This window comes from Oryx dammah, unplaced genomic scaffold (assembly GCF_014754425.2).
Source record: "Oryx dammah isolate SB20612 unplaced genomic scaffold, SCBI_Odam_1.1 HiC_scaffold_17, whole genome shotgun sequence".
In the NCBI taxonomy this organism is placed as follows: Eukaryota; Metazoa; Chordata; class Mammalia; order Artiodactyla; family Bovidae; genus Oryx; species Oryx dammah.
The window spans coordinates 24,352,803-24,362,161 of NW_024070201.1; positions in this window are offsets into that span (position 1 = coordinate 24,352,803).

Consider the following 9,359-nt stretch of genomic DNA (forward strand, 5'->3'; position numbering starts at 1 on the left):
CCAGGAAAGCATCAGTTTGTTGGAGGTGTGAGTAGGGTAAGAGTAGTTTTACCCTGACTGGGGTCTAAAGGAGCCCAAGCAAACTGGGTAGACAGTCCAGGATTATGCAAAGCAAAGAACAGATGTCCAGGGAACATGTCGTGACTACTGAGCCAGAAGCTAGAGAAGTGGCTGCCGTGGCCTCAGGAATCAAACAAGATGCACCTCATTGCTGAGGAGCCCACACTGAAAGGTGGGAAGTCTCATGTCCACGGGACCTGAGTACAAAGGGAGAGTCCTTGTGCCTGGGAGGAGGATAAAAGATGCAATATCAAGAAGTCTCAAGGTTCCAGAATTGAGTACTTGACATCGAATTCCATGTCACAGTGTAATGGTGGAGGGCACAGACTGCAGCTCAGCCATGCTGATGGAGGGGAAAGGTTAACGCTGAGGCAGATATAGGGGTAGGGCATTCACCATGACCCCAGGTTAACTAGTAACAAAACGAAGATCATGGCATCTGGTCCCATCACTTCATGGGAAATAGATGGGGAAACAGTAGAAACAGTGTCAGACTTTATTTTTTTGGGCTCCAAAATCACTGCAGATGGTGACTGTAGCCATGAAATTAAAAGACGCTTACGCCTTGGAAGAAAAGTTATGACCAACCTAGATAGTATATTCAAAAGCAGAGACATTACTTTGCCGACTAAGGTCTGTCTAGTCAAGGCTATGGTTTTCCCTGTGGTCATGTATGGATGTGAGAGTTGGACTGTGAAGAAGGCTGAACGCCAAAGAATTGATGCTTTTGAACTGTGGTGTTGGAGAAGACTCTTGAGAGTCCCTTGGACTGCAAGGAGATCCAACCAATCCATTCTGAAGGAGATCAGCCCTGGGATTTCTTTGGAAGGAATGATGCTGAAGCTGAAGCTCCAGTACTTTGGCCACCTCATGTGAAGAGTTGACTCATTGGAAAAGACTCTGATGCTGGGAGGGATTGGGGGCAGGAGGAGAAGGGGATGACCGAGGATGAGATGGCTGGATGGCATCATGGACTCGATGGACATGAGTCTGAGTGAACTCTGGGAGATGGTGATGGACAGGAAGGCCTGGTGTGCTGCGATTCATGAGGTCGCAAAGAGTCGGACACAACTGAGCGACTGAACTGAACTGATGGTCTTCCATTTGGGAACAGACCTCTCTTCCATTTTCAGGTATTGTGGAAAATTATCTGAAGTTCAGAGTGACTGCTATGCACCTAACACTCTTTGAGAAAAGTGGTGACTCCCTGACTTCAGACGACACTGCAAAGCTACAGTAATCAAAACAGTATGGTACCAGCACAAAACAAACACAGATCAGTAGGATAGGATAGACAGCCCAGAAATAAATCCACATACTATAGTCAATTAATCTGTGACAGAGGCAAGAATATATAGTGGAGAAAAGACAGTCTCTTCAGTAAGTGGAGCTGGGAAAACAACAGTCACATGTAAAAAAGTTAAATGAGAAGATTCTCTAATACCATATACAAAAATAAACTCAAAATAGATTAAAGACCTAAATGTAAGACCAGATACTATAAAACTACTAGAGGAAAACACAGGCAGAACACTCTTGACATAAAGCAATGTTTCTTTTCTTTTCTTTTTTTTTGTGGCTCCTTTCTCTAAAATAAAGGAAATGAAAGCAAAAATAAACAAATGGGATCTATTTAAACTTAAAAGCTTTTGCACAGCAAAGAAAACCATTGATCAAATGAGAAGGCAACCTACTGAACAGGAGAAAATATTTGCAATTGATATGACCTATAAGTCATTAATATCCAACATATATAAGCAGCTCATGCAACTCAACATCAAAGAAAACAAACAACTCTATTAAAAAATGGACAGAAGAACTGAATAACTATTTTTCCAAAGAGGAAATGCAGATGACCAATGAGAGCATGAAAAGATATTTAACATTACTAATCACTCAGTTCAGTTCAGTCACTCAGTCGTGTCCGACTCTTTGCGACCCCATGAATTGCAGCACGCCAGGCCTCCCTGTCCATCACCAACTCCCAGAGTTCACTAGGGAAATGTAAATCAAAATCACAATATCACCTCCAACTTGGCAGAATGGCTATCATCAAAAGGTCCTCAAATCATAAATGTTGGTGAGAATGTGGAAAAAAGGGAAGCTTCTACATAGTTGGTAGGGATGTAAATTGGTAAATTGGATGTAAATTGTATATATATAGATAGATACACACAAACACACACACATACATACACACAATGGAATACTACTCAACCATAAAAAACAAAATTTTGCCATTTGCTGCCACATGGATGGAATGGATGGACCTGGAGGACATTATGCTAAGTAAAATAAATCAGACAAGGATAAACACTGTATGACATCACTTATATACAGAATCTAAAAAATACAGTTAAAGTAGTGAATGTAACGTAAAAGAAGTGAACTTACAGAGAACAAGCAATTGGTTACCAGAGGCAGGGAGGGGCAATATAGGGGTAAAAGAGTGGGAGGTACACACTCTTGGGCATAAGATAGGCTCAAGGATGTGTTGTACAACACAATGAATGTTTTGGGAGAACTGTAAATGGAAAGTATCCATTAAAAATTGTATAAAAATAAAAAAATGTTAAAAAGGTGGTGCATGCATGCATGCTCAGTCACTCAGTCGTGTCTGACTCTGTAACCCCGAGGACTGTAGCCTGCCAGGTTCCTCTGCCCGTGGGATTCTCCAGGCAAGCATCCTGGAGTGGGTTGCCATTTCCTTCCCCAAAAAGGTGGTGAAATAGTGGCACCAAGCTGTTTCATTATGCCTAAGTCATTGCTACCTGGGCACTTGTATCATAGGTGGGTACTTGTTTCAAAGGCCCCAGGTTGAGCTCCTGGCATGAGAACCCTGCCAAATATGAGTGCTCCCTTTTGATGGTCACTGCCTACATTCAGATCTCCTATTTGCTGCAGTTTGAAAGAGACACATATATGTGGGGAAGGAAGCAGTCGGTGGGTTCGCTTTGAGAGATGCATGGATCAGATAAGGGCTAACGTTTATCTGAAGAATTGTTAGCTACCAGGCCCTTTTCCAGTGCTGTTTATGCACTAGCATGCCTGTGTGCTCAGTCTTGTCCGATTCCTTGTGTTCCCATGGACTTAACCCACCAGACTCCTCTATCCATGGGATTTTCCAGGCAAGAAACTGGAGCGGGTTGCCATTTCTTCCTGCAGGGGATTCTTCCTGACTCAGGAATAGAACCGCATTGCAAGCAGATTCTTTACCTGCTAAGCAATTGGGGAAGCCTGTCTTTATGCACTAATCCACTTAACTCTCAGAGTTTCACTATGAAGGGCATCACCATTTTCAGATGAGGACACTGGGGCACAGGATGCTTAAACATTAGCTAAGATCGCAAAATCAGTATATGGAAGGGGCAGGCCATGAAGCCAGATCGCCAGAGCTGCATTTTTTATTCACTCCAAGGTCCGGCCAACAGTCATGAAATCGAAGACGTGAGACAGCAGAATCCATGCAGCAGAGAGAGAAAGTAGAGAGTAGCTAGATGTTCACAGCAGCAAGAAAAGCAGAGACAGAAAGTCACTACTTGATGCCGCACAAGGAGACCCTGTCCCTGCTAGTGAGGCTGCTCCCAGCCCACTCCTAGGGCCCGCAGTGTGTCCTGAAGCAGGGGTCACCAGCATCCAGGATCTAGTGCCTGATGACCTGAGGAGGAGCTAATGCAATGATAATAGAAATAAAGAATAATAAATAAATAATAGAAAAATAATAAATAGAAATAAAAAATTGTGCACAATACATGTAATGTGCTTGAATCAGCCCCAAACTCTCCTCCCTCTCCCCTGTTCCCTTGGTCCATGGAAAAACTGTCTTCTATTAAACCAGTCCCTGGTGCTCAAAAGGTTGGGGACCACTGTCCTGAAGGTCCTTCCAGGTAGGTCCTCAGCAATGCTTTCCATCCCTGTGAGGAGCTGGAGTGTGTTGGGAGGCTGGGCAGAAGACTTTCATCTCACTTTCCAGATTCTCAGACAGGATTCAATTCTGAAATGTGAGAAACTGTCCAAATTACATGAAACCAGCTACCCATATTGTGAATGTAAGTTGTTAGCTTTTTATCCACTGGCAACAGAAAGCATGTTTTTCATGAAGATGAAAAAATAAAGCACAAGAAAACCATGACTATCTTTTTCAAATGCCCTCAACTCTGATAGTTTTGATGATCCTAGCAGCATGTGTCCAGGGGTTTTTGTAGATGACTAAATGAATGTGCTTGTTCAAAGAGTGATGGGACCAGTTTCTGGAAAAATTTGGATGGATCTGCACAGCCGGAACAGGAGGATACGGGTATCTGGCCATCTAGTCAGTTTTTGACCAAATGTTGAATAACAGGTTTGCCCGGTTGACATCTTAACTCCAAGACAGAATGAAGAGGAACTTATTTTAAAAATCTACATGCAGTCTTGCCCTTCAGGGTTGACTGGAACCCAAGACCTTTTTTTAGTTATATGATTGTAAAACAAGTGTATGTATTTTTTTCTTATGAGAATGTGAATGAAGTAGGGTGACTTAAACACACACTTCAGAATGAAAAGTACTCAAGTTTCTACTATAAATAGGGCTTCCCAGGTGGTGCAGTGGTAAAGAATCCATCTGCCAATGAAGGAGATGTAAGAGACATGGGTTCAATCCCAGGGTCAGGAAGATTTCCTGAAGTAGGAGATGGCAGCCCACTCCAGTATTCTTGCCTGGAAAGTTCCTTGGACAGAGGAGCCTGGTGGGCTACAGTCCATGGGGTTGCAAAAGAGTCAGACATGACTGAAGGACTGAGTGTGCACACACACACAATAAATAGGTCCATTGTTAAGATAAATCATTTCTCTGTGTGAGAACACTGAGGTAATAATTGCACTAGTCAAGATTTGCTGATGAGTCCTAAAATCACTGGGTGGAAGTTTGAGGAGAAACAAGAATAGCTTTCCATCAATACATTTATTAATTTCAAAGTGAAAAATAGTAACTTTGTGTTGAAAACCAGCAGACACTGGCTTATGCACGTGGTCAAGACTAACATCAGCAGTAATAAGACAAATCTTTTTTCATGATATTGTACTGAGAAGGACATACCACTTCTGTATTATTCTTGAGAAAAATGCAGGACCCCGATCTAATTATGAGAAAATATTGGATAGCATAAAATGGAGGGACAATTGACAAAATAACTCACAAATACTCTTCAGAAGTGTCATGATCATGAAAGATAATGTGAAATTAAGCAGCTTTCAGAGATTGGAAGACACTAAGGAAACATGATGACTGAATGCAATGTGGGATTCTTAAACTGGGTTCTGAAACAGAAAAAGGACTTTTCTGGAAACACTGGTAAAATTCAAATAAAGTGCCTAGTTTAGCCACTCATGTACCAATGTTAATTTCTTGATTTTGAACATTTTATAGTGATTATACTAGATGTTATCATTGAGAGAAGCTGGCTGAAGGGTATATGGGAACTCTCTGTATTATTTTTAAACTTTTCTGTAATCAGAAAATTACTTCAAAATTAAAAGTTAAAAAAATTTTTCAAGTGGAGAAAATAATATATTCTTCCATGAAATGGTTCATTCTCTCCCGTGTCATCTACTAAATGACTTGCCAAATAGTCTATCTATTATGTTCACACAGACTGTTGCTGCCACTTCTATCATTTCACATTGCCACCTATACCTGGTATATTTCGGGGCTTTTCATCCTTTTTGGTCTATTTTTCATCTGTAAATGTTATTCTTTGAGGGTTTATTTTGCTTTTTTTTTTCCTGTAGAAAATCATGGCTCTATACAAATATAAAGATACATACATCTTATCTGCTGGGATAACTCTCCTTTTGTTGCTCTGATTTTTTTAAAATTAGGTTTCTAGGTACTCCTCCCCTCCGCCCCCCACATTGTTAATAATCAGTGTTCCTGGGAGTTAGGAAGATGGGATACTAACAGAGAACGTTGAGTCTCTCACTTGATTCAGCACTGGAGATGCCCTAGAAGTAAGAGGAGCTGGTCTATTTCAGATATTAATGAAAACTGTGAGATATCCCTAGGATTATGAGTTCTGATGTGCCTGATGGAGGTGAAGGTCTAGGGAGAGGAAGCAAACCTAGGGCAGAAAAAGGCTGGAAGCTACGGGCAGGGTAAAGATTCAGGTGAGGGTTCTGACTCCTTTTAATTTCCTTACAAGGCCCTGCTTAGAACATAGATTGCCGTCTTGTTACTGCAGGGCAGAGTAATACAGCAACTTCTCCCAGCACCCAATGGGGAGAAAGTGGAGTAACATCCGGCACCACTAGGGGGCTCTGAGGTCTGCAGAGAGGTGAAACCTTCTTGTGCAAATGAAACTAGCTTCTGAGCTAGTCCTGAACTTTAACCTCTTCCCGTTGCTACGGGGGCACGGGGCACGCCCGTCATTTGTTTCAGGTAGTACTTCATTGTATGGGATTTTCCTATATATTATAATAATGCATGCTTAGTATCTCCAGTCCCTTGCCTTAAATAACTGCGGTAACAAGTGTCATTAGAGCAACCCCTGAATTTCCCTCACATGTTTCCAAATAACTGACTAGATCACAAGAAGATTACAGCGCTTGGGAAAGCAGCACTTGGGTGGAGTTACAGGAAGGCCACTGAGGGTTGGATGTGTGAGTAACAGAAAGGGCCATTGTTGAGGACAGATCAAAACAAGCTTTTAGCACTAAAGAACCCTTCTAAGAAGCACTGCAAATTCTCTGCCAATGGCACAAGTTAAGGCATGGAATTTGGTCTATTCCCCTGGGAAGACATGATTGTTGATACCAGTAATCCCAGGGAAATGTGATCTCACAGGAAAAAATAAGGAGACATCTGAAGAGCACAATTCCTATATAAAACAGGAGAAAAGTAATGGGCCACATAGACCAAGAATTAGAATTAAGCATAATAAATATCATTCGAGAGAGAGAAAGAAGAGATACCAGTAGCCTGACTGTAAAGCAGAAATGAGCAGTCATGAAGAAGAACGAGTGGAAGAGTCTTGATCTAAAATATATTGACATTTTGATTAAAATATATAATAACCAAAATAAATAATAATTGAGTGAAAGAGCAGAATGTATACAAAAATCAAATTAGTAACCTGGCAGATCAGTTTGAAGATCAGGTTGAAGAACTCTCCAGAAATCATCAAGAAGAAGTTGAAAGAATGTGAAAGACAAGTTGAAAGATATGGAGCAAAGAAGTAAAAATGTCAATATCCATACTTAATAAGAATCCCAGAAAGGTAGGGTAAAAACTAAGGAAACAGAGACACTACCTTATTTTTAAGTACATATGAAAATCAAAATTACTGGTCACAAGGGAAATCTCAATAATGTTGAAATTCATCATTTATATATAAAGCACAATGAAATCACAAAATATTTGACAGTGAATAACAATGAAGATACTATATATCAAACATTATAGAAAGCCTTCAAGTTGTATTAAGGGGGAAATATCTAACTGAAGATGCAGCTATTAAATAGCAATAAAAATTAACATTAAATGAGTTAGAGGTCCAAGTTAAGAACAGAAAAAAAGAGCATAGTATACCTGAAAAAAGTTGAAGTAAGGAAATCATAAATGTAGAAGCAGATACTATAGGAAATGAAACAAAGAAATGATAGAAATGATCAACAGAATAAAAATTCTTAGAACAGAACTTAAAACAAGCAACTTTCTAGTAAATTTGATCAAGAGAAAAAGATAAACTATATAGGACTCTCCAGCTACTGAACACGGGAAGACAAAGGAACAATTTCCTTCCTGACAACCACGTTAATATTTAGATAAAATAAATGTGATCATTTCAACTGAGGTTAAAGAGAAAAGCCGACAAAACAGCACTCGTTCATAACTTAAAAACAAAACAATATAAAAGCAACTTCTCAGCGAACTAGGAATTGAAGGAAACAATTAGTGTAACACAGGATATTTATTAAAGCCCTGCATCAAGTACAGTACACTCATCTGTGAAATCTTAGAGGAATTCATACTAAAGTTAGGAACAAATTAAAGTTGCTTGTCATTACAACTTTTGTTCCCTATTGTCCTGGAGTTGTAATGACAGTAAGAAGACCTGAGGTGGGGGGGGGTATGGGGGGGGGGGAATGACAGAAGAGAGATGAGAACATGTTCTGTTTGATGACATACAAGACCGTACAGACAAGCTGCAAACTATTGGAGATAATAAGAAAGTTCGATCAAGATGTTTGATATAAGATTGTGAGTTGCATAGTGCCCCAAAATTGAAGTCCACCTGGCACCTCAGATTGTGACCTTATCTGGAAGGAGGGTCTTTGTAGATATAACTATGTAAGGATCTCAAGATGGAGTCGTTCTCAGTTTAGGTTAGACCCTTAAATTCAGTGACTGATGTCCTTGTGAAAATGAAGAGGACGCAGAGGCAAAAATGCCAGGTGGAGATGGACGCAGAGACTGCAGTTATGCTGGCACAAGCCAAGCAGTGCCTGGGCTCACTAGGAACTGAGACAGGCCAGCCAGGATTCTCTCCTGGAGTCTTCAGATGGGGTGTCATTGTGCTGACACCTGATTTCAGATGCCTGCCTCTGTGACAGAATAAATGCATGTGGTTTTGGCCGTATAGTTTATTTCACTTTGTTATGGCAGCCCCTAGGAAACTCATCAACATAAAAAGGCAATTTCTTTCTAAGCAGTAATAATGACCAATTAAATATATAATAATAAAAATTTCTATTTGCAGTAACATCTAAAATTAACATGGGACATAGAACATTTTTATGGTAACATTATAAAATATTGGTAACATTATATATATAATGTTACCATATATAAAATATGCTAACATTATAAAAACATAAAATACATCAAAGAATATCTGAAGAAATGAAATGTATGTCATGTTTATGAATACAAAGGTTTAATATCATGTCAACTGCAACTCTCCCCCAAGTTCTGTCAGATCTCTCTCAGCTGACTCTAATTATTATATGGAAGAGCAACAGCCCAAAAGTAAGTAACCAAATCTGCAGAAGCAGCTCAAAATAAAAGGCCTACCCTACGAGATATCAGTTTATTAAAAAGCAATTGAAATTAAGATAGTCTGGTATTTGCACCAGGTGGCCAACACCGAAATCAGATTCATTATATTCGTTGCATCTAAAGATGGAGAAGCGCTATACAGTCAGCAAAAACAAGAATGGGAGCAGACTATGGCTCAGATCGTGAACTCTTTATTGCCAAATTCAGACTTAAAATGAAGAAAGTGAGGAAAACCACTAAACCATTCAGGTATGACCTAAATCAA